We start from the raw sequence: 24,887 nt of genomic DNA on the forward strand, positions 1-24,887 counted from the left end.
TGGAGGGAGGGGTTGACATGGTGTTAACATGAGTGCAGTACTTGCTGCAGTGTGTAGCCACCAGCTCCTCTTCCAGATACACTGCAAGTATACAGCACGCAGTGTTTTAGTGAACGAGTGAGTATACCAGCTGTACTGTGGAGGAACAGCTAGCTGTGCTAATGCTACTGATAACGACAAACCTTGTGCGTGTGTTGTTTTTCATAGACATAAAGCTGGTGTATGACTCGTACCATTACGTTCAGCTACACCAGTACAAAGACACAGATATAGGTTTTTTTATTCAAAGCATATTTTGCTGATGAGTACTCATCCAGCCCCACTGTCTACACACACCTGTACAGGTAACGAGCAGATTTAGCTGTATGCCAGGACTAAACTGATGCAGCACGGAGAAGCACAGCCAGAGAGTATGAACATGGTGATATGGTTCCAGCTCTGACTGATACTGTCAGTGACGATTAGTAAAGACACACTACAGCCCTCTGTATATAATCACAGCTTGTGTAATCTCCTTTGTAGTTGTATTAGGTAACAAGGAAATATGTGGCTCCATAATTGAGTGGTTTCAGCTGGAGATACAAATCCACTTTTGGAGTGCATCAGAGCACGTGGTGTAAAATCTGCCAAATGAAAACACGTGGAGCTACCTGTTGTGACAGGACGAGGTCAAAGGCAGCTTCGTTTGTCACACAGGCCCTCTGGGTCCCTGAAAAGCCTGTAACTTGTGATGTACACACAACAAGAACCTACAGTAGTAAACTGAAAGCAGACACACGTTCCTCTGCATCCCGTTAAGAGCACGATTTGTATGTGACGTCTTTGAGCATTGTTCTTTGGAGTCCTGATCACACAGTGACAATTTGTTCTGATCTTGTCCCTTTGGCCATGAAAGGAGGGGGTGGAGAAAGAGCGAGGGGGGATGGGCGGTGGTTAGCATGAGACCAAATATTTGCAGTGAAAGGCCCGTCATTGTCCATTAGACTTTCTCTCCTTTCTGCTCTCTGGGTGCATTAACCTCTTCTTCAACAATGCTCCCGAACAAAGGAAGTACTGTATGTGTTTATGTGTGCGCCCGAGTTTGTGTGTGTGCGTTTGCTTTTCTGCCACGCCCACACACTGTCCATCCCCTGCATCAACACACACGCACACACACACACATATACTAGTCTGTCTGCCACAGATGATCAGAAAAATATTGACTGTTGTCTTGTGTGCACATCAGTCATCGCCCAGCATGTGTGTGTTTGTTGGGTTGTACTTAAATATATTTACTAAGATGTGCTTCATTCACAGCAGTTATGGTCTGATGTGCTCTCTTTAAACCAGCGGTGCGCAGCCTCTTGTGCTCCACGGACGGTTTAATGTCAGACCGTCACGGAGCGGCCTTTAAGGTGTGGCGGACAAATGCAACAACAAAACGATACGACCGAGAGAACCGCGGCGGTATTCTGTAAATATAACAGTAAACGTGAATTCACTGTCTGTTAGCAGCGTGCTGCTGAAACGCGCCAACACTGACGGTAACGTCCTCCTCTCTGCCCCTTAATGCTCTCTGGTCGCTATGGTAACGGGTACATATTTCTTTCAAGATAAGATGCACCTACAAAACAAATATAAAGTACATGAAAATATATACTTCACCGTAATGCTAAATCGATGAGAGCCCTGTGCTTGTTTCTCTGCACCGAGGCGCTCACACCTGGGTATAGTTGGGGGCGATGACTTGATTTAGTTTTTCTTTGCCACCAAAGAAAAAAAACCAGAACGTTATTCATAACGCAGGGGGAAAGACCCAGGGAAACCGAGTTAACGATAAACCCCCTGGAAACCATACATTTCACACCCGAGCCTCAACTCTCGCAGCCCGGGGGTGGGGACGGCTGCTTTAGACTGTAATGTGGTCGATGCTCTCATCAGCAGTAAGTGTGTGACGTTGCTTTATGAACATCTGCTTTGTTTTGCTTGAAATGACAAAATACCTGATTGTAATAAGACAAACACAGCAGACGATGTCTCACACTCATGGCCCTAGCCTTACCCTGTATCTTTAATGCTGCTGCTGTTTAGTTCATTAAGAACTGTGATTTTCAGACACAGTTGGTTAGCCGACTCTTACCTGATGGTTTGAAGACCATTCCTGACGTGATCATTATATGACACATTTTTGTAGTGCCACAGTAGTATTACGTTAGCATCCCACATCATATAAATGTTCTCGTGTGATTTATTTATACAAAATGTCTTGATGAGTTGTTCCTGCTGACATTAGTGGAAGATGATCGAGAAGAGACCATGTGGAAATAACTGCTGACTGCAGCAGTGTGGAGTTGACTGTGCAACTTCACTTTTTAAAGCATCATTTCTACTTGGTATCAATGTTTGGCTGCAATTACATGCAACTGTTTAGTAAACTGCAAGAACATTATTATTCAATCTTCAGTTCAACTGAATTCCCTTTTATTTATGCAATACCAAATCACTACAAGTGTTCCCTCAAAGTGCTTTGTGTTGTAAGGTCAAGACTCAACCATAATACAAAGAAGAAAAGAAAACCCCAACAATCACAGCAAGCGCCAGTGGGAAGGAAAAACTCCCTTTTAACAGGAAGAACCCTCCAGCACAACCAGGATAAGGGAGGGGCGGGGCCATCTGCTGCGACTGGTCAGTGTGAAGGGAGAGAGCCAGAGATTAATAATTACTATTAACTGAATGCAGAAGTGTGTATTAACACCTAATGAGTGAAAAAAAAGGTGAGTGAAGAAGAAACACCCAGTGCATCATGGGAATCCCCGGCAGCCTACATCTATTGCAGCATAACTAAGGGAGGATTCAGGGTCACCTGGTCCAGCCCTAACTATATGCTTTAGCAAAAAGGAAAGTTTGAAGCCTAATCTTGAAAGTAGAGATAGTGTCTGTCTCCTGAATCCAAACTGGAAGCTGGTTCCACAGAAGAGGGGCCTGAAAACTGAAGGCTCTGCCTCCCATTCTACTTTTAAATACTCTAGGAACAACAAGTAGGCCTGCAGAGCGAGAGCGAAGTGCTCTAATAGGGTGATATGGTACTACAAGGTCATTAAGATAAGATGGGGCCTGATTATTTAAGACCTTGTATGTGAGGAGCAGGATTTTGAATTCTGGATTTAACAGGAAGCCAAAACAGGAGAAATCTGCTCTCTCTTTCTAGTCCCTGTCAGGACTCTTGCTGCAGCATTTTGGATTAGCTGAAGGCTTTTCAGCGAGTTTTTGGACATCCTGATAATAATGAATTACAGTCGTCCAGCCTGGAAGTAATAAATGCATGAACTAGTTTTTCAGCATCAGAGGGATTTCTATGATTTCTCTGTGTTATTGTAGAGTCCTAACCTTAAAATATAAAGCACCACGCAGCACCTGTTGTTGTGATTTGGTGATATATACAGTACATAAAACTGAATTGAACTGAGTGAACCACGGTCAGAACTAGAGCAGGGTGATATGGCCAAAAATATTGATCACGATATATATTTGAACATTTGCGATAACAATATAACTGACGATATAATTGGTGCGAGACAAAATACAACTCCACAACTTTACCAGCGCAAAAAGACAACCTTCCATTTATTTTCACTTAAACAAGCAGCTGGTTTTTATGTACATTAAAGCTTTGTAAAAATCTAACAGTGCAAATGCAAATTCCTTGCTGAAAGTTTAACCAAAAGGCATTTCCAGTAGAAATGGGCTGACATATCCTGAGCATAACCATGTATAATATCCACTGAAGTTAAAAAGAGGTGCTGTGCAACATTAAACTGCAGTGTGCAGTACGTATTTTTCGGACCATAAGGTGCACGGGATTATAAGGCACATTAAGCGAAACAAAGCAGTCAGATAAATCAAACTTTATTAAACTCATTCTTCTTGCTTCCTCCACTTCTGTACCATTGATTCATTAATGTTGAATTCTCTGGCAGCTGCTCTATTCCCATGTTGTTGCAGTATATTAATGACTAACCTCGTATTGTGGATGGATTATCTCAGTTGTTCTCCTGACTGAAGTTTGGTCCGTTTACAGCATCCTGCCATGCGATTGCATTTGTCTCTAACCATCAGGAACCTTCACGTTAACTTTTATAAGTGGAAAAGTGTTAGTGTTCGTCCTCCAGCTTCACTGTTTATGTTATGCTAACATAGCTGTGTCGCTAGCGATCACGTAGCACATCATTATATACCAGCTAGCCCAACTTCAGTAACCCTACAAACGTCACTGCTGTTTAGTTTCCTGTCTTCATTTATGTTGGAAGTGATAGCAGAGCTGTACGTTTGATTTTTTCAGAAATCTCTCAGTCAGAACATGCTATATCATGCTTAGGTAACTAGTGAAACTAGCGAGCTAACTTCCGCTAGCTTCCTGCTAACTTCTAACTCCTTAAATGTAATAAATTTTGTTTTCATGGATGCCTGGAAGTTAAACTTCATAGTTACACCTGGTAAAGCAGCAATGCTGATCGTTTTATTAAAGATGAAAGAATTTAGACAGTTTTTAACTCTAAGTGATGCTGCAGTGTTGTTTGACCTGAAGATACGGAGTTTAGGACCCAGATTACTCCCAGATTTAAGAGCATCTTAGTCCGACAAATACGACAATAACAACGGCCGCTTGTATGTTCTGCAAAAAAATGTGCTTTGTCGTGTATCTGACGGACAAACACCAAACCAGTTCCACATCACGGAAGTTGCACCATTTTTACAAACCAATTCTGGTTCATCTGTTTCACTCAACAATCGGCCATGTGCGTACGAAAACAAAGGCACTGCGCATGCGCGTTTTACTCATATTCTATCGCGATATTTCATTTTCCTATCGTTGCCTAACATTATACCAGTATCACCGTGAACGGTATAATATGGCCCAGCCCTAGTCAGAACAATGGTTCACTTTACTGTTGGTCAACGATGCTTTACTGAGCACACAAAGCACTCTATAACACACAATCACACATTCACATTCAGTGCTTTACTCTGTTTTGACTGCAATCACTGCCACTCACTCTGATGGATGGACTGGGGCCAATCTGTGGTTCAGTATCTTGCTCAAAGACACTTCAGTAATACACAGCACAGAATATAGCTGTGTGTGTGTGTGTGTGTGTGTGTGTGTGTGTGTGTGTGTGTGTGTGTGTGTGTGTGTGTGTGTGTGTGTGTGTGACGACCAAAAATTTGCATGCTACTATACTTGTAGGGACCAACAGTCACTTTTGCAGATAAAAATGTGGTTTTAGGCGTGGTGTGACAGTTAGGTGATGTTAGGTTCAGGGTAAGGGTCTAGGGACAGTATCATGTCAATGTCCTAACTAATTAGTAAAAACAAAGGTGTGTGTGTGTAACTGTCTCCTCGTTTCACCGTCAGCAGTCGGAATCATCATTGAAACAACAAATATAAAGGCATTTAAAAACAAAAGCAAAAGGCAGATAACACTTTTGTGGACAAAAAATATCAGACATAACTGTATGAAATGATCACGTCTGCAGCTACGCAGCGTTCACACTGATATTGAGCACCAGGCTTACCCGAGCCTCGTCCCATGGAACAAGAAAGAATTCCTACAACAGGCTGCACTACAACATTCATTCACACAGGGTGCAAGCTTCCTATCGCACACAGGTTTCTGTTTTAAGGCTGATACTAGGCTGATTAATGTGAGGTGAGACTCCAAAATATGGAGTTATTGACAAAGATTGTAACCTTTGAAGCATTAGAATAACAGTTCAGCCACTAGTGTCTTACACACAGTTTCTTTTGAAATAGTAGTATTGCAGTACAGACTTGTCTTTGTGGAAAGTTGGTGATTAAATATCTGCCATTTATCCACATGATGTGACAGATTCTGAGTCACGCTGCTGTGGTTATTATCACTGTGATATTCTGGCCTTTGAGTGAAAAGATCAAGCTGTCTAACTACACAAACACACAGAAACAGTACAACATGAGTACCTCTGTCAGTGCAGCTCTTTTGTCCAGGTGTACAGCAGTGCTGGGTGACTACGCTGTCTCTCCATCTCCATCAATCCTTTAGCATCCAAAGGGAAAAAAGAGAGAAAACAAAGACTAAGCAACTGTCAGGCAAATACAGAGTAAGGCCACAAAGATAAAAGATGGCAGTATAAAAAATGGGGGCGATGCTGTACTCTACCCATGAATGTATTTGCTCCTTTCTGTCCCGTTCTCTCATTCTGTGTGAGGCTCACTGTTCCTCAGGCTTTCTCTCTGTGTTACACACTGATGCCCCATCTGTCGCCGCCCCCTCTCATTCCCATCCCACCTCATACATTATTAATGAGTTTCACACACACACACACACACACACACTTCTCTGTGCATGTAGTACAGCCGAGGAAGCCCCCTCAGTTAGTTCAGGCTTATCTGAATTTTCCTATAGAGATTGAAAATGTGACGTCATTCAGGGGTAAAACCGCAAAGGATTCTGGGAACTCGTGGCAAGAGGTACTTTCAATTGAAATCAGTTACACAGCGATAAAAAGAAACACAAAAATGGCAAGAAGCTGTTGTGTTATTAACTGCAATAGCCGGTCACATGACAGCCACGGGAAGCCGACGGGTAAAGAGATCGGTTGTTATCGGATTACGTCGTTGAAGAGAAATTGTTCAGCCATGTTTCCGAAGTAACAGACGGATGGCCTGGATTGCAGCCATTCAAAGACCAAATATAACGTCCCAGAACACTCCAGCTCACAGGTTAGTCTGCTCCAAGCATTTACACAAAGGTCAGTCTGCTGTTGTAGTTAATGCGTCATTTTCATAACATAATTGGTGATATAGGTTACAAGCAAGTCTGGCGCTGAACAGAAATGGTCGCGCTATGCTCCTTTGTTTATTGTGCATAAATAGTAAATTGTCCTGACACAATATTGTGTTTCGCTTCTGTTATTATGGTACATTGACAAAAACATATACTTTTATTCACAGGATAAAACAGTTGTTTTGTATCACTAATTGTCCAGTGCGATTACAGCATACAATATTATTGTCACTGCTACATTTCTGTGATGCTACCAGAAATTATTTCCACTACTAATTAATTACCGTTGAGCTCAAAGGTCCTATTAATAAGCTGTTAACGAATGTGTATTTATGACGACGATTTGTGAGACTGGTAAACTTATGATACGTACGATGGTCTTTACTTTCTACACGGTGCATTTCAAGGTCCTGCACCCATCCGTCGGTAAACTGTACCTGGGCTTGTTGCAGTGACCGGAAGTTACTAAACTTCATGAGTGTATAATTATAAATATGAGCGTGGTGAAAGTTGGGCAGCACGCTAACGTCTTTTGTCCACTCTGTGTGCTCGTAAGGATCTAACACTTTCACTGGTTTGATTTTTTTCCTCGTATCTTTGACTTTTCATCAAGTCTGTCTTTGTACGGACCGGCATTGTTCTCCTTCGTTTTGTACAGAACCTTTTTGGGGGGCAAAGAAAAAGCAAGAATTTATTGGAACCGAAGAATGAACGTTTTGTGTTGCTGCAAATGCTTGCATTTGATGCAGTACTTGGATTGTTTTGCCACGAGTTCCCGGCATGCAATGCGCGAAAGTCACGTGGTCTGTCAATCTCTATTGATGAAGCACAGCTGGAAGCTGGGCCGCTCTACACTGGGGGCAGGGGCCCCCGTAAATCAAACTTTTAGAAGTTGAGAAATAAATAACCATTACCCACAAACTGAATATGGACAGGATTTACTACAGTGGCTGAAAAATCCACTGGAAAAGGCACAAATGAGATGGTTTCACCTCTCACTCACTCTGTTTGTGCGCAGGCTCACACAGCACTCGGCAGAGATCCTGCCCCCCAGCTCAACATCCAATCACTGTTGGTATGCAAATGAGCCGGTGTCAGGTTTCTCAGTAGGCAGGGCAGAGCAAACTGAAGCAGCAACTCTCTGTGGTCCAAATCACAGTGACTCGTGAGATGATTAACAAGTGAAAATCCATCTGCAGGCAGTGGGAGAGCAGTCCACTGTTGTGTTTCCCTCTGTGAGCCCGTAGGCTGCAGAGACACAAAGCCCCGCCCAGCTTTCAACAGTTTCCTCATTTCATATTCTGATGTAATCACAGCGATTTCACTACAGCTAGTTCACCCCCAGCTTCCAGCAGCTCACAAAGGTCCAGCCCCCTGTCGTCGCATCGGGTTACATCATTTGGTGATCGCAGCCCATGAATCAGATCTTTATTGTCACTGTTAGCAGTTTGGCATCTCTCCATCGGCAGGATGTAAGTTTTTACATTCAGATTCTTTTAAGACAAGAGAAGAAGATGAACTAGACTTAAGAGGTACCTACACAGGGAATGTATGTAACACACCACAACATAATTATCTGCACAAATAAGATACGTACAAGTTATATCCATTGTAAACAGACGAGCTTAAAATAAGACAACTTACGGGAAAGTAACAGTAATCTAATTACTTTTTTGCAATTGTAATCCCTTGCTTGTTACATGAAAAAGTAATCAGGTTACAGAGATGTGTTCCTTGTAATGCGTTCCTGCCCCTCTCTGTTGTTTTATTTTTCAGTTGCACCCCTGAGGGAATCGATTCTAGCTTGGATAACGTGATATCGAATTATATTCAATTAATATCAATTAATTTTGCCCGAAACGCCAGAATCTCAGGATAAACCTCACAAAATTTCAACAACCACCAAACAGCTAAAACAGTAAATGAGAGCAGGAACACGGATTCTGCACAGAGACTCAGTGACATGTAGGGCTGCCACGATTATGTCGACTATTAAAATCGTCGACAACTAATTTAATAGTCGACGCGTCGTTTGAAGCTTTGTAAGATCACAAAGGACGCAGGAATGAGTAGTAGGATTTAAGAGTGTAATAACGGACTGAAACAGAAGATGGCAGCACTGCATGTACAAGGATGCCAGCTGCCGTTAAACCCCGAAGAAGAAGAAGCAGTGTCCCAGAATTCATAGCGCAGCTGTCAACAATGGCGGCAGCTAGTTAGTTTTAACTTTACTCTTATTATTCTTTCTGGGTCACAAAATAAACGTTTAACATATGTTCAGGCGAGAATGTAGCTGTGTAAACCTCAAATATCTGCTCAGTTTATCAGGACACCACATATTTTCAAAAGTGCTCCGACGTTTTCGGAGACGTCTGTTACCCACTAGCTCGTTAGCTAGGCGGGGGCAAGGCTAACTAGAGCCGTGAGAACACCGGACTCCCGGCAAATCGTTTTCAAACCCACCGCCGTCTTTCGCTAGTCAGGTTAAACATATATATAAGTCACTTAGATAACTTAACAATGTTGTTGTTTGGCTTTCTTTATTATTTTATTTGTTCCTGAGTAAATCGGTTTGGCTGAGATTAAAGTTTTTACACTGAATAAACGTCAAGCAGACAGCTGATTATCAGAAGTGTGAGATGCTCCAGAATTTACTCCGGTGTCCTGTTATATTTTAGAAAGCAAGGAGTTTATTAAACTTCACCGAAACAATCTGCAAATTTCATTAAAAATTAATAAACTATCATCTTGTCTTTATTTTTAGTTAGCACAAACACTTCAAGCTGTAAGCTAATGATAGTTATATAAGACCAGATGCTGCTGGTGCAATAAGCTGTACGCTGTACGTCCAATGGATGATGATCTGATTAGTCGACTAATCGCAAAGATAATCGGTGACTAGTCGACTATCAAAATAATCGTTTGTGGCAGCCCTAGTGACATGTGGCTTTCTCACCGACGGCACGGACACGGTCGGGGCTGAAAGCGACAGCTCGCTGATGCTGATGCGTCGGCGGCTCCACGCTTTGTGTTTACGTCCTTTTGGCGCTGATTCTGAAGCTGCAGGTTTGATCTCTCTCCAAACAATATTGACTGAACCAGCAGCAAAAGAAGATCCAAACTACGCTTCACGTAAACATCGTCATGAATTCCCTCTTAGCTTTGCTGTTTTGCTTCCACCTTCTCTCTCTCTGTACTTCAAGAACAGTTTCCCAAATCAAATTTAAACACTTTAAAATTATGCAAAATGCATTACTGCAAAACGCTCAGCTGTGTCTGTAATCAAACCTCTGCCACTTTGCTCTGCTTCACATGAGATGCATCAGGTAACGTTCAAGTGTTGATTAATGGTTTTCTTTAGTTTTTGATGTACTGCAGAATATTTTTATAAAATCCAGACCAGGAAAATCACCTTCATGTTTTTCTGTTTTATCCTCAGTCACTTTGACACAAAGGCCTCTGCTGTGATGCTCACACCTTTGATAAAGTCTCACATGTGTCAGCTTTCTTTTTATAGATACAAAAATATGGAAATGTGCTGATACGTGATCAAAATTATAATATTTCTGACTCAGGCAAAATTTCCCCGATTCAAATCGAATCAAATCGAACAATACCCAGCCCTAGTCACGAGCCTTGTGTGCCTTGGGGTGGGACACCCAACATGGCCAGGTCTTAAGGTGTAATCCAATTACATGACAAAAACAGTTCTCCAGAGCAGCAGCATTTAGAAAGTCGGCAAGTGTTTGTGAGTATTTATTCACTTTAAATATAGTTAACATTATAGTTAGCAAATATCCACAACTCCAGCTAATGTTGAAGCAAAACAAGAAAACCACTGAATCTAATATGTGAGCTTGGAACATGAGAAGAAGAACGCTGTGAAGTGGTGCTGCAGCTAATGATGAGAGACCACAGAGGAGGAGGAGGAGGGATGGGGCTGGGCAAAAGAGAAGAAGACCCCAAACCCCCCACCCTCCAACAGAGTTTAAACTGACCTGAGGGCTGTGCGTGTGTGTGTGTGTGTGTGTGTGTGTGTGTGTGTGTGTGTGTGTGTGTGTGTGTGTGTGTGTGTGTGTGTGTTTGGCCTCCTGACCTCAGCCTCTATTTTCAGCCCTCGCCTGTCTGCTGCCACACCCCCAGAAAAATCAATGAGCTCCCATCCAAACGGCTGCTGGCTGTGACATGACCCTCGCATATCATTAAACAGATGCCCTGAGAACAGCGGAGCATCCTTTCCCCCATCGCTGCTTCTTAAGCAGCCAACCAGCCTCGAGCTGTTTCTGATGCTTTTAGCAAAAACATCCAATCACAGACTCTTAGCTCCTGTGCTGAGAAAACCAGACCTGATGGTGCCTGAGGAGCTGAACCCAACCAGACTCCGGTCACTCTGTGCCACGGTGAGGGGAATGCACACACACCTAACTGTGTCCTGTCAGGACAGACCTCACCCTGGGCACAGAGAGAGTACACACACATACACTCTGACTCATTACAAACTGCTGGTTGGAGGGTTGCAAATTAAAAAAACACTTGTTAAATGAATCTTATGTTTGTGCATCTATGCTTGTCCTCTCCCTGTATACACCAGGGAAGCTGAAACTGGAAGCTCCCATCAACACACACTCTCTCAGCATGTCAGCAGATCCAGTATGTGAGCCTGTATCAATAAAATGGGCTGTGACCCCCCTGTAACAGGAAGTGTACCTCAGAGAGAGTCAACAGCATGTTTGATAACCAACACTCCCCGTCAAGGACTGGGACTCCTGACAGACACTGGAGGACTCCTGGTAATGTGGCCAAGGCTAAATCCAGAATACACAGCAGCGTATTAGAGCAGTCATCACCTCCAGGACCCAGCTGGGCCCAGCAAAGTCCAACATATGAATAAAAGTCCAGCACGTTTCTGCTTGTGCGTGTTTGTGGTTCAGAATCATAAAAAGCTTCAAGCACACTCAGGCCTGTGAGGCTCATTCAGACCCTGAGCCGTGGCTCTGTGCTACTATATTAACTGCCATGATGCACTGAGTTTTTCCTTTCCAGTCACCTTTCTCACTCACTATGTATTAACAGACCTCTCTGCATTGAATCATATCTGTTATTAACCTCTGTCTCTCTTCCACAGCATGTCTTCATCCTGTCTTCCTTCTCTCACCCCAACCAATCACAGCAGATGGCCCCGCCCCTCCCTGACCCTGGTTCTGCTGGAGGTTTCTTCCTGTTAAAAGGGAGTTTTTCCTTCCCACTGTCGCCAAAGTGCTGCTCACAGGGGGTCATATGATTGTTGGGTTTTTCTTTGTATCTATGAAGCGCCTTGAGGCGACTTTTGTTGTGATTTGGCGCTATACAGTGGAGCAAAAAAGTATTTAGTCAGCCACCGATTGTGCAAGTTCCCCCACCTAAAATGATGACAGAGGTCAGTAATTTGCACCAGAGGTACACTTCAACTGTGAGAGACAGAATGTGAAAAAAAAAAATCCATGAATCCACATGGTAGGATTTGTAAAGAATTTATTGGTAAATCAGGGTGGAAAATAAGTATTTGGTCAATAACAAAAATACAACTCAATACTTTGTAACATAACCTTTGTTGGCAATAACAGAGGTCAAACGTTTACTATAGGTCTTTACCAGGTTTGCACACACAGTAGCTGGTATTTTGGCCCATTCCTCCATGCAGATCTTCTCGAGAGCAGTGATGTTTTGGGGCTGTCGCCGAGCAACACGGACTTTCAACTCCCGCCACAGATTTTCTATGGGGTTGAGGTCTGGAGACTGGCTAGGCCACTCCAGGACTTTCAAATGCTTCTTACGGAGCCACTCCTTTGTTGCCCGGGCGGTGTGTTTTGGATCATTGTCATGTTGGAAGACCCAGCCTCGTTTCATCTTCAAAGTTCTCACTGATGGAAGGAGGTTTTGGCTCAAAATCTCACGATACATGGCCCCATTCATTCTGTCCTTAACACGGATCAGTCGTCCTGTCCCCTTGGCAGAAAAACAGCCCCATAGCATGATGTTTCCACCCCCATGCTTCACAGTAGGTATGGTGTTCTTGGGATGCAACTCAGTATTCTTCTTCCTCCAAACACGACGAGTTGAGTTTATACCAAAAAGTTCTACTTTGGTTTCATCTGACCACATGACATTCTCCCAATCCTCTGCTGTATCATCCATGTGCTCTCTGGCAAACTTCAGACGGGCCTGGACATGCACTGGCTTCAGCAGCGGAACACGTCTGGCACTGCGGGATTTGATTCCCTGCCGTTGTAGTGTGTTACTGATGGTGACCTTTGTTACTTTGGTCCCAGCTCTCTGCAGGTCATTCACCAGGTCCCCCCGTGTGGTTCTGGGATCTTTGCTCACCGTTCTCATGATCATTTTGACCCCAAGGGATGAGATCTTGCGTGGAGCCCCAGATCGAGGGAGATTATCAGTGGTCTTGTATGTCTTCCATTTTCTGATGATTGCTCCCACAGTTGATTTTTTCACACCAAGCTGCTTGCCTATTGTAGATTCACTCTTCCCAGTCTGGTGCAGGTCTACAATACTTTTCCTGGTGTCCTTCGAAAGCTCTTTGGTCTCGGCCATGGCGGAGTTTGGAGTCTGACTGTTTGAAGCTGTGGACAGGTGTCTTTTATACAGATGATGAGTTCAAACAGGTGCCATTCATACAGGTAACGAGTGGGGGACAGAAAAGCTTCTTACAGAAGACGTTACAGGTCTGTGAGAGCCAGAGATTTTCCTTGTTTGAGGTGACCAAATACTTAATACTTATATCTGGAACAAACTCCCAGAAAGCCTCAGATCAGCTGAAACACTCAGTTTATTTAAATCCAGGTTGAAGACTCACCTGTTCTCAGCTGCATTTGAATAAAGCACCAAATCTACGCTTTTAAGCTTAAATTTCAAAACTTACATTAACTACTGATCTTATCTATTTCTGATCTTATCTGTTTTGATTTTACATACTGTTTTGTTTGTTTGTTTGTTTGTTTGTTTGTTTGTTAAGTGGGTTTAGAGCTCTGGGTAGCTCCCTAGCTGGGTCTAGAGAGTATTTTAAATTCAGGGAATTTAAAATAGAAAGTAGCTCATCCACAGAAGGACTGGTAGCTCCCCTTACGATAAGGGTTCAGATCGCGCGAACAGGTGTGAAATGTGTGTGTTTAGTTAGTTTGTTTGTTTGCTTGTTTTAATCAATTTTAAATCATACTTTTTATTTGTTTTTGTTTCTAATGTCTCTGTAAAGCACTTTGAATCACCTTGTTGTTGAATTGTGCTATACAAATAAATTTGCCTTGCCTTATTTTCCACCCTGATTTACCAATAAATTCTTTACAAATCCTACCATGTGGATTCATGGATTTTTTTTCACATTCTGTCTCTCACAGTTGAAGTGTACCTCTGGTGCAAATTACTGACCTCTGTCATCATTTTAAGTGGGGGAACTTGCACAATCGGTGGCTGACTAAATACTTTTTTGCCCCACTGTATATATAAAATTGAATTGAATTGAACATGCACACGCCCTCGGGGCACACTCTGTTGTATTGTTTTTTCCTGATTGTGATTGGCCTGTTGAACCTGCAGCCCGACCATGGTAGTAGACTGGCTCACCCACCTTTTGCTCTTTCTCAGAAATCCTGTTTCCACATCTACTCCCCAGTTACTTGGCTGAAGTTTGCTCGTTGTTCCTCGGGGAACTCTCCTGTTCTACACTATGGTCGAGTTGGAACTCACCCAGGATTTTTGTTTTGCAGTCACAGTGAGTCTTTGTGGAAACCTGTTACTCAGCTGCCTGCCCACTCTCCATCCTGCCTCTTTTGTCTTCACTGGATCCCCCTCATCCTCAGCCTTCTCAGTTGCCTGCTGGCCCTCACTAATAATCTGTCTCTGTCTGAATGTTCATCATGGAAATGTTTCCTGCACAGATACTCACTGGTGTGCAGAGATATGTTTGTAGTTAGTTCCAACACTCAGCACATGGAACCAGGTTATTAGCTGTATGTGAGTCAGGGAGAGCACACGTCCACTTCACACTGTGAGCTTTGAGGTCTCTGACAGTATCGGTTAATGTGTACCTGCCAAGGCAATTATCTGCTGGTTACAGAATATACAGAATATCTCTACCTGTCTCTGTTATCAATGAAATGTACCAGGGTTATTTTTTTTATTAAAGAACATCTCTCTCCTTCATGATGCATACAAAAGCTACTCTTCATCAGTTTTCATGTCTGTTACTGATATTTGAAAAAAAAAAGGTCCTGGTTAAACAAAGCGCTGTATAAATGTTGTAGGTTTTATTTCTTTATCATAAAAAGGTGAAAAGAGCCTGACAGTATAGTTTACAACTCCAGTTCAACAACGCTGGCATGATGTGACAGCAGAATATGATCAGACTCATCTCTGGACTCTTGAGGACAGTAACAGACTGAACTACAGTAAATTAATACAATACATTAATAATGGATTGGATTTATATAGCGCCTTTCAAGGCACCCAAAGCGCTTTACAATGCCACTATTCATTCACTCTCACATTCATACACTGGTGGAGGCAGCTACAGGTGTAGCCACAGCTGCCCTGGGGCAGACTGACAGAAGCCAGGCTGCCATATCGCACCATCGGCCCCTCTGGCCAACACCAGTAGGCAGTAGGGTAAAGTGTCTTGCCCAAGGACACAACGACCAGGACAGAGAGCCCAGGGATCGAACCGGCGACCTTCCGGTTACAGATGCGCTTCCCAACAACATTACTGTACAACAGACTCGTAGAAAGCCCTGAGCACGGTGCGACAGGTGTTTAAAGACTCCGCTGCCTCAGTACCCAGTCCAGTTTACCATCTGAGCGTGCTCTGAGGTGTCCTCCACAGCCCCTGGATTCAAACAGGAGTCGGAGGTTTCCTGGTCCTCCTAAAGTCCACAATCACTTCTTTGGTCTTTGCCACGCTGACCTGCAGGTGGTTCTGCTCGCACCACGTCACAAAGGAGTCCACCCCAGCCCCGATGATTTGAAAATCCCACAAACATATATTTCATTAGAACAAAGTGTTACAGCAGGCCACCCTGTATGGGTGAGGAGAATGTGGAGCTCTGGAACCAGAGAGCCTGAGCTCTGTGTGGTGGGTAACTCAGGAGGCAGAGCAGGTCATCGACCAATGGGAAGCTGGGTGGTGCTTGCTCATAGGGGTCATGTGATTGTTGGGTTTTCTCTGTATGTATTATTGTAGTCGACCTTACAATATAAAGCACCTTGAGGCGACTGTTGTTGTGACTTGGCGCCGTGTGAATAAAACTGAACAGTCTTATATTAACTCATACATTTTGCAAGTCAGACATTCTCTGAGATTTTGATGCATCTCAATCATCCAGGTAAGCAAATCTCCAAAAGTTGATCCTGTTCATCTGGACGCAGCGTTTTGTGGGAGAAACGTTTCGTCATCATCAGGTGACGTCGTCAGTCTCAGCTGACTGCAGGTTTCAATCTTATAAACAGCACATTTGCACAATGACTGAAACCAGCCCACTGAAGGAACGATGGGCTGGGAGTCTCAATCAGCCGAGACTGAGGAAGTCACCTGATGATGACGAAACCTTTCTCCCACAAAACGCTACGTCCAGATGAACAGGATCAACTTTTGGAGGTTCTGTGAGATTAGTGGCTCCAGTGTGCTGCTTTGCTTTGATCTCTTCCACAGCACGTCTTTCAATGAAGACCCAGCCCTGCTGAGAGGGATCTATGTGAAGATAGCATTCCTCCACCTTCTGCCATCAGTTCCCAGACATTTCTTTGTTAAAAGGAGTCTACACAGTGGTAAACATGGCTGTGTCCCAACTTCCCAATATTTGTCTCAGTTTAAACATTACTATTTTTCTGTGTTCTGTGAATAACAGATAAGAGTCATTGCATTCTGTTTTAGTAACATCAGGCCTCTTCAATGAGCTCTTTTCTTCATATAATAACCAGATACAAGTGTGTCCTGCTGAAATGAATTACACTGAAATGGTTAATGTGTCTCTTCTAGCATTGCAGCACAGGAATTATCAATACAATCCAATTTTATTTTGATCACAGCAGTAGTCACCTCGAGGTGTTTTATATTAAAAGTCAAAGACAAACCCCAACAATCAAACGAGCCTCATGAGCAACAGAGGTCAGGAAACAACATAACAATGGCAAACAAAGTAATGTTTTCAATGCTTAAACAACGCAGAGACATTTTCATCTGAAAGAAAAAAAGCAGACAGCTCACCTACACATACAGTAAGGGTGTGCTGGGAACGCGGCCCAGGTCCGTGAGAGCTTCAGCTCTCACCTCCGGCAGCGCTTCGACTGCATTCCAAGGGAGACTGGGGTCATTGAGTCCAAATGGACCAGCGCCTCCATTGCTGAGGCTGCTGCACTGAGCTATGGCCGCAAGGTGGTTGGTTCCTGTTGTGGTATTGCTTGAACCAGCTGGTGGGCACCAGAGTTGAAGGGAGCCATCAGGCCGATGAGTGAGTCCTATCAGACTTGGTTAGCCTGTGGGACTTCTGAGATGTGGGAGAAGTTGATTTAGGCCGTGGAAAAAGACTTTCAGACTGCCTCAAAGTAAGTCTGGCAACCCATCAGGTGACTCAGGAGGGGAAAGGAGTGCTCTGTCATTGTCCACTCCAGGTGTAGTGTTGCTGACTAACTGAGGATACTGTCGGGTGGTGGAAGTACATGATGACCGCCTTATTGTCACTGACATGCCTTCCATAGAGAAAGCAGAGTCTAGGGAGAACTAGGGACAAGGGGGGTGACTCATTCATTACCGGGGGGGGTCACCAAGTAGCTAACCAAGTCCTTGGTGGCAGGGCCCCTGGGGTGGATGGGGTTTGAGTTCCTGAAAGCTCTGGGCTGTCTGGGGCTCTGGCAGGCCTGCTGTTTGGCTGGTATGGGAGGATCGGCAGCTGATGCAGGTCAGCTGTGTCCTCCAGGCTATAAAAGCTGGCACAGGTGAACCGCTCTGTCTCTTCCACTCTACCTGATATCAGCCTGATATCAGCCTACTGGTGATCTTTACATCTTGGTTCGGCTATGTTTATTTTAAATGTAAAAATATTATGTTATATACAAGAAAATTAATTTATATATTAAAACAAACTTAAATATAAAATATTTAATGTTTGTACATTATTTTAAATTAAATATACAAATCATTTTATACTTAAGTAAACTTCTTGTGTGAACTCCCTTCTGGTCACCTACTTTGAGGCAGTTTGTGACAGTGCGCTCCAACTACAGAGGCGCCACCCTTCTCCTTCTATGCCAGGATGCTGGAAAGCAGCGTCTGTGTGCAAGGCTACACAGAGCCTGGCCTTTCTTATCAGTCGAGACAGGACACCAAGAAAGAATTTAACATTTTGAGTGGTCGGACAAGAGGACAGCTTTCTGCATCCGTCTTACAGCAGCAGCATTTCTACATGTTGTTCATGTTTTCTTTCTTTACCTGTGATTCAGTAAAAGGACCAGATGTTACAGTCCCTGATAATGCATTGCTTTAAATGGAGAGACTCTTTAGGGACGGCTGTTATGAGGAAACCCAGAAACGTTACCAGCAGCACACATCGTTGTGTGCCTCAACTTTCGTTCTTTTACCCGGGCTGATCTGCCGTTTTTCTTGGTTAGGTTTGGGGATTAGAGATCTGCTCTAAATGATTAAAATTTGGGCCACATCGTCAGTAGTGGACCTTGGATTCATCGGGTGTTTCGGCCATTATCACTAGACACCCTGATCCAAGGAGGCCCTGGCAGGGTTGATCAGGCCCTGGAGTCACTGGTTTATGTTAAATTGTTCTTTCTCCTGTTTAGTTTTCTACAGTTTATTCTATCTGTTCCTGCCCCCCCCCCCTCTTTCTTAAATAGATAACTATCATATCTGATATCATATCTCACAGTACAATAATATTGAATGGGTTGCATTGTTGTATTTTGTCATGTTTCTCAGGTCTTTGTCTGAATTTCTACGAACATTATTGCTAAGGATTGTCTTATTGCATTGGAGTCACACTGGGTTAAATATGTACACTTGGGTTTTAAGGGGTATTTATTATTTTCTTCTTTTTTTGGGTTGTATGGAAGCCCCAAACGCAATTTCATTGTTCTTGACAATGACAATAAAATAAATACTATACTAATACTATGTAACTGAGAAATGCTTCCCTCTTTGTTCCCCTAATTTCCTTCGGCATTAATAAAGTATTCTGATTTCTGATCAACATTTGTGGAGCCTCAGACTTAAAGGTAAACTAGTTCTAAGCTCTGAGTGATTTATGACACACAACCCATCTAGCATACAATATTAACAACAGCTTTATTATATTTGTCTGTAGCCAAGTAATAATGTTTGGTTTGGAATTTCATCCTGTGTGCCAAGTCCTGCATCTGGGTCCGTTCTCTGCTTGCCACACGACTCTTTCATTGCTTTAACATGTTTAGTTTTTTTGTATTCTTGTGCGTTTTCAGTAGATCCCAGCAGCAGCAAACAGAAAAGGTGACAAATATGAGTGTTGGCAGTTAACAGAAAGTCATGATAGTCCAGAGAAAGGAAAGGTGAGGGGGCAGGGGGCGTACACAGCAGCCCAGACAAAGTGACAGCAGGCCATGGCATCAGTGCTGTTTGTCTTAAACACGTCTTCACTGATTGTCAAGTCAAATAAAGGCTGCCACACAGCAACCCTATTGTTAACACTCCAATGCTCCTCACCACCTCCTTAAGAAAAGCAGAGGCTGCCCCCTCCCTCTTAAACACACACACTTCAGTGCCAAACGTCTTTGTCTCCAGCAACAGGAGGTGCAGTCGTTTTGTTTTTCTCAGTTAATGGGTTGGTGGGGCCAGGAGGGCCAAGCAGAGGCAGGGATTACTCATTCAGCCTTTAAGCCTTCGCCCCACTTGCCTCTTTAAACACACAGACGTGCACAGAGGTGCACTGATTCTGGTGCTGGTTAGCTTCCACTCACGCATGTGAAGAAGCCACGTTTGTGTACAGTATGAGTACAACAACGTTTAAAATGTCTTCATCATGTTCAAACACACACAGCCATATGAGGTCCGGTCGTTTGAGACAATAGTTTCTGGTAGCAGCTGGTCAGCAGTAGCCTTAGGAGTCTCTCACACACACACACACATATGTAGGACGTTCCTGCATGTCTAATGACATGCTGAGACAACGCAAACACAGGGAAAACGACCTGACTGACCATCTGCAGCTCAGAGGCCATGTTAAGCATCTGTGTCTTACACAGGTTTACACATGAATGTGCAAAGGTACATATGGATTTGTCTCGGCTTGAGTTGTATTTCTGCAGACTTGTCTGTCCTTTAGTACCACTTTAATTTCTTCAAACGACCAAAACGTTAACCACAATTTAAACACAAGGTGCTTGATAACATGTGCCTACTGCATGGGTACGCTCAGATTCCACACATGCAGCTGCATTATTGTAAAGAACAAAATCAAGCATATCACAAGTTCATTCTTTGTTTGTGCTGTTCTTGAACACATGGAAATTCTCCTTGTATTTGTGTTGTACAACTCTGAAAAAGTATCTGCGTTTTTATGTTATTTGCATATTTATCACACGTACATGTTTGTTGTTCCTTACAGCCCTCTGACAGTGGACTCATCTCTGTGCTCGTCCTGCTGGGCCTCAGTGCAGCGTTCCATACTGTCGACCATAATATCCTATTACACGTGTCATATAAATGGTATATGTAGTGTTCCCAAACTGTTAAAATGTGTATTGTTTGCTGATGACACCACTCTGTACTGCTCAGGTAAAAACCTAGAACAGCTTCTGACTACAGCGGAAAAGGAGTTAAATATATTAAAAAACTGGTTTGATGTAAATAAGTTATCGTTAAATATAAAGAAAACAAAATTGATTATTTTTGGCACTAGACAAATGAAAAATGTATCTAAAATCAGGGTTAATGGAATTGAAATTGAGAGTGAATGAAAATAAATTTCTTGGAGTGATAATTGATGATAAGCTGAGTTGGAAGTCTCATATAAACCACGTGAAAACAAAAATGTCAAAAACCATTGCTATTCTCTATAAAACAAAGCATGTCCTGAACAAAAAATCATTATACACACTTTATTGTACTCTGTTGCTTCCATATATGACTTACTGTCTGGAGATATGGGGTAATGCATATAAAACGAACACTCTTCATATTTTCAAGTTACAAAAAAAAGCTATAAGAATTATAAACCAATCAAACTATATAGAACCAACTAACATTTTGTTTATTAATCTGAATACCCTGAAATTTTATGATTTAGTTGAATATAAAATGGCACAGATAATGTATAAAGCACAAAATAACTTGCTTTGCCCCAGTACTCAGAAGCTGTTCAAAGTCAGAGGGAGTCAATATGACTTAAGGGGAACAGATTTCTTTAAAAAAAAAAAAAACAAGATAAGGACAAATATAAAGCAGAGATGTGTTTCTGTTAGAGGAGTTAACCTGTGGAATAGTTATGACAGTGATTTAAAAAGGTGTAGTTCATTTTCCTTGTTTAAAAACATGTTTAAAAATAGAGTAATAGAAAAATATATATCAAGAATGAAAAGAGCAAAAATAATAATACTGAAACTCTTGAGCTACAGATTAAAAATGCCCAAGGCGAAGTGATCAAAGTCTGGCTGTACTTCACAGCAAAAGATGCAAACTCAGCAGCAACAAGTGCTTTAAGCTGATACTGTGATACTGTCAAAGGAGGTAACACCTCGAATCTGATGAAACACCTGGCGACGCATAGCGTTTTTTTAAAAGCCCAGAAATGCGCCGTATTTGATAGCTTGCTGCGAGATCTCACACCGAGCACATCTACTGTGGGTGGGTTGCCAGTTATCGGACCCGGAGTTAGCAACATCCCCAAAAACCCGAAGAGGAGAGTCCTGGCCCCTAGCCCTGCCAGTGTAGCAGAAATGATGAGGATGATGATGCAGCAGCAGCCGTTCTTCTCTGCGTGAGTAGCTTCATGTTGTTCGTGTGTAATTTACGTTGAGTAGGCTAACCACGTTATTACATTAATGCAGTAAGGTGAACTAGCAAACATCATCATAGCTACATGCGGCTGTCTTCTTGTTTGATGGCAGATACTCCCTTCACCCTGGCTAAAAAGGCTAAAATGACCAAAGAAAAAGAGGGAAACAGCTGAACATGAGAGGTTTTTGGACAAAGTTTGTGTTTTTTCCATTGTTTAAGCACTGCTTCCAGCCAAGAGTGATACCATATATGCCCCATAGCTGCAGAAAAGGCTAACATTGTTATCTTTTTACAAAAAACAGCTGAACATGAGAGGTTTTTGGACCAATTTTGTGTTCTCCATTCTTTAAGCACCGGTTCGAGCACCGTTTAAGCACCGGCACCGTTTCAAAAGTACCGGTTTGGTACTGGTATCGGATAAAACCTAAACGATACCCATCCCTAATCCTAACCTTAAAATATAAAGCACCACGCAACACCTGTTGTTGTGATTTGGTGATTTATACATAAAACTGAATTGAACTGAGTGAACCACGGTCAGAACAATGGTTCACTTTACTGTTGGTCAACGATGCTTTACTGAGCACACAAAGCACTCTATAACACACAATCACACATTCACATTCAGTGCTTTACTCTGTTTTGACTGCAATCACTGCCACTCACTCTGATGGATGGACTGGGGCCAATCTGTGGTTCAGTATCTTGCTCAAAGACACTTCAGTAGTGGGTGCCAGGGATGATCCACAAGTCCCCCAGTTGGTAGACAATATGCCATCTCCTGTTTCCTGTATGTTAGTAATACACAGCACAGAACATAGCTCTGTGTGTGTGTGTGTGTGTGTGTGTGTGTGTGTGTGTGTGTGTGTGTGTGTGTGTGTGTGTGTGTGTGTGTGTGTGTGTGTGTGTGTGTGTGTGTTGAAGGTTACATCGTATGGTTTAATTTCCTCTCCCCTGTAATGCTGACCGTGACATTCACTTTTTACCCTCTGTTGACTTCAAATGCCACACAGACCCACAGGAGCATGAGCACTGAAACTGATTAACTTGTCTACACATCTGAGAAGAATTCAGGCATGTACTGCATGGCTGTATCTCAGCCAAGGCCAAGATGTTACAGTAGCCACTGTACTCAAGACTAGGCTCATAGCTGAGACAGTACGAAGCAGAACAGTGACTGAGACCTTTTCTCAACACCCAAGGAAGCATGTTCATAGTTGTTCACATGGGACTTCCTGAGGATGAGAGTGCGATCTGTCATCGCCCTGTGCCTTCCCGGCTAGCCCAGTCTGGCTACAAGTGTTTTTGCCTCTATTGTCCCTCCTCTCTTCCCTCTCGCGCTCTGTGCACCACCGGGGCGGAGTTCACTGTGGACTCCCGCCCCTGGCTCCCGCACCTGCAAGCAATCTCCTGTGATCAGCGCTCACTCTAGCTCTGTACTTAAGGCGGTGGCTGGGGGTGCCTCATCGCTGGATTATTGTGTAACTTTTGTAAGTGCTCCGTCGATTCTCTAGCCTCTTCGAGTAAAAACCCGTGAGCTACCCATAGCTGCGATTTCGCTGGATGCCGAAAAGGCATTCGACAGAGTTGAGTGGAGGTATTTATTCGCTACTTTAGAGTGTTTTGGTTTTACCAAAAGCTTTATTAATTGGATTCAGCTTATATATGTACACCCCAAGGCATCAGTACTCACAAATGGAATAATAGGGCCTTCTTTTGAACTAGGTAGAGGAACCAGGCAGGGGGATCCCCTCTCTCCACTTCTTTTTGCTCTGGCCTTTGAGCCGTTGGCAGTGGCTATTCGTAGAGAGCCCAATTTTCCAGGTGTCAGTATAGGGAGAGACTATGCTGGGGAGGAAGCTGCTGGTGAAAGAGTGGAAGGCCTCATCGACTCCTACCTTCTCTCAGTGGTATATCTCTTTGGGACAAGTGGCAGCTTACGAAAGATCATATAGACTGCTAAATAGATTGGACGACTATAATGATAAGTGGGCTAATTACTTTTTACATACAGGTCAGTGACGTATCCGGCTAAAGTAGTTAAGTTCGGACTAAATAGGATAGCTGTAATCTGGTCTATGTGAAATGTTGGCATCACCTTTTTTTTTTTTTGGGATGGAAATATGCATTGAAGCTCAATTTGTTCTGTTGTTGTTACTGGGAATGTCCATTCTGCTATTTTTGGGTGGGGTTTTTTTTGGGGGGGGGGGGGTCTGGGGTTTTGTTTTTTTTTGCTTTTTTGTTTTGTTTTTTTGTTTTTTTGTTTTTTTTGTGTATATTAAAATCTAATAAAGTTTGAGTCATAAAAAAAAACCCTGTGAGCTATTCTCATGTCAATTCTCCTGTCTCTGTGTTAGATTCTACCCGCCTGCCTGAGGACTTTCCACCCCTGCTTGGTTGAGAGTTGGGTGAGTCGGTGTGGTGCGAGCTGGGCAAAGAATCCCTGGGAGGAGTATCTGTGTTGGTGTTTTCCCTAAAACTGCCCTCGTGACCCTTGGAACCCCCTGGTCCCGTTTCCCTGCACTTATAGATATTGCACTTGGTGACTGTGGAAAATAAACTACCTACTCTTGTGATTTCAGTCTGCGCGAGTCCTTCCTGTGCCCGTGACAGAATAATCCAGCCACAAACTGGACTCCGGCTGCGGCAACCGCCCTCTCTCTGGAGGAAATATTGCAACGTCACGAACAGATGTTAATTCGACTCGGCAGAGAAGTGGCAGTGCTAACCCAGGCTCTCGCCCAACATATTCCACTGCCGGAAAGCCCGCCTCCCGCAGCATCTTTGTTTCAGGAACTTCCAGCATCGAGGGAGGACCAGCCTGAGTCACGGGAAGCCCGGAGTGTCAGAGAGGAGGAGGGGGAGCAGCCAATGCAGCTAGGTCACTCGCGGCTGTCGCCTGCGGAGCAACAGCGCCGCTTTGCGGTGGGTGAGTGTTTATATTGTGGCCGTAAAGGTCATTTTATCTCCGCCTGTCCCACGCTGGCAAAAGGGCACGCCCACCAGTTATTGAGAGGGTACTGGTGGGCGACCTGTCTGGCAAACACCCTCTTCCACGTTTGTTG

The 24,887-nt window shown here is 43.4% G+C and overlaps 1 protein-coding gene across 9 annotated transcripts in view; it reads right to left on the reverse strand.

Moving 5' to 3' along the window:
* The window catches only part of nfasca (neurofascin homolog (chicken) a), a 176,029-nt gene that overhangs the window by 113,490 nt on the left and 37,652 nt on the right, over positions 1-24,887 (reverse strand). For 7 of the 9 annotated variants that reach the window (XM_080890557.1, XM_080890558.1, XM_080890559.1 and 4 more), the window contains exons 1-2: positions 6,177-6,255; positions 5,978-6,053 (exon numbers count right to left, since the gene is read on the reverse strand). The gene's annotated coding sequence lies outside the window, so the exon portion shown is untranslated. Of the gene's footprint in view, positions 1-5,977; positions 6,054-6,176; positions 6,256-24,887 lie in introns of those variants that run through there. The other 2 variants (XM_080890554.1, XM_080890555.1) reach the window with 1 other exon arrangement.

The sequence above is a fragment of the Rhamphochromis sp. 'chilingali' genome (assembly GCF_963969265.1).
Source record: "Rhamphochromis sp. 'chilingali' genome assembly, chromosome: 9".
NCBI lineage: Eukaryota > Metazoa > Chordata > Actinopteri > Cichliformes > Cichlidae > Rhamphochromis > Rhamphochromis sp. 'chilingali'.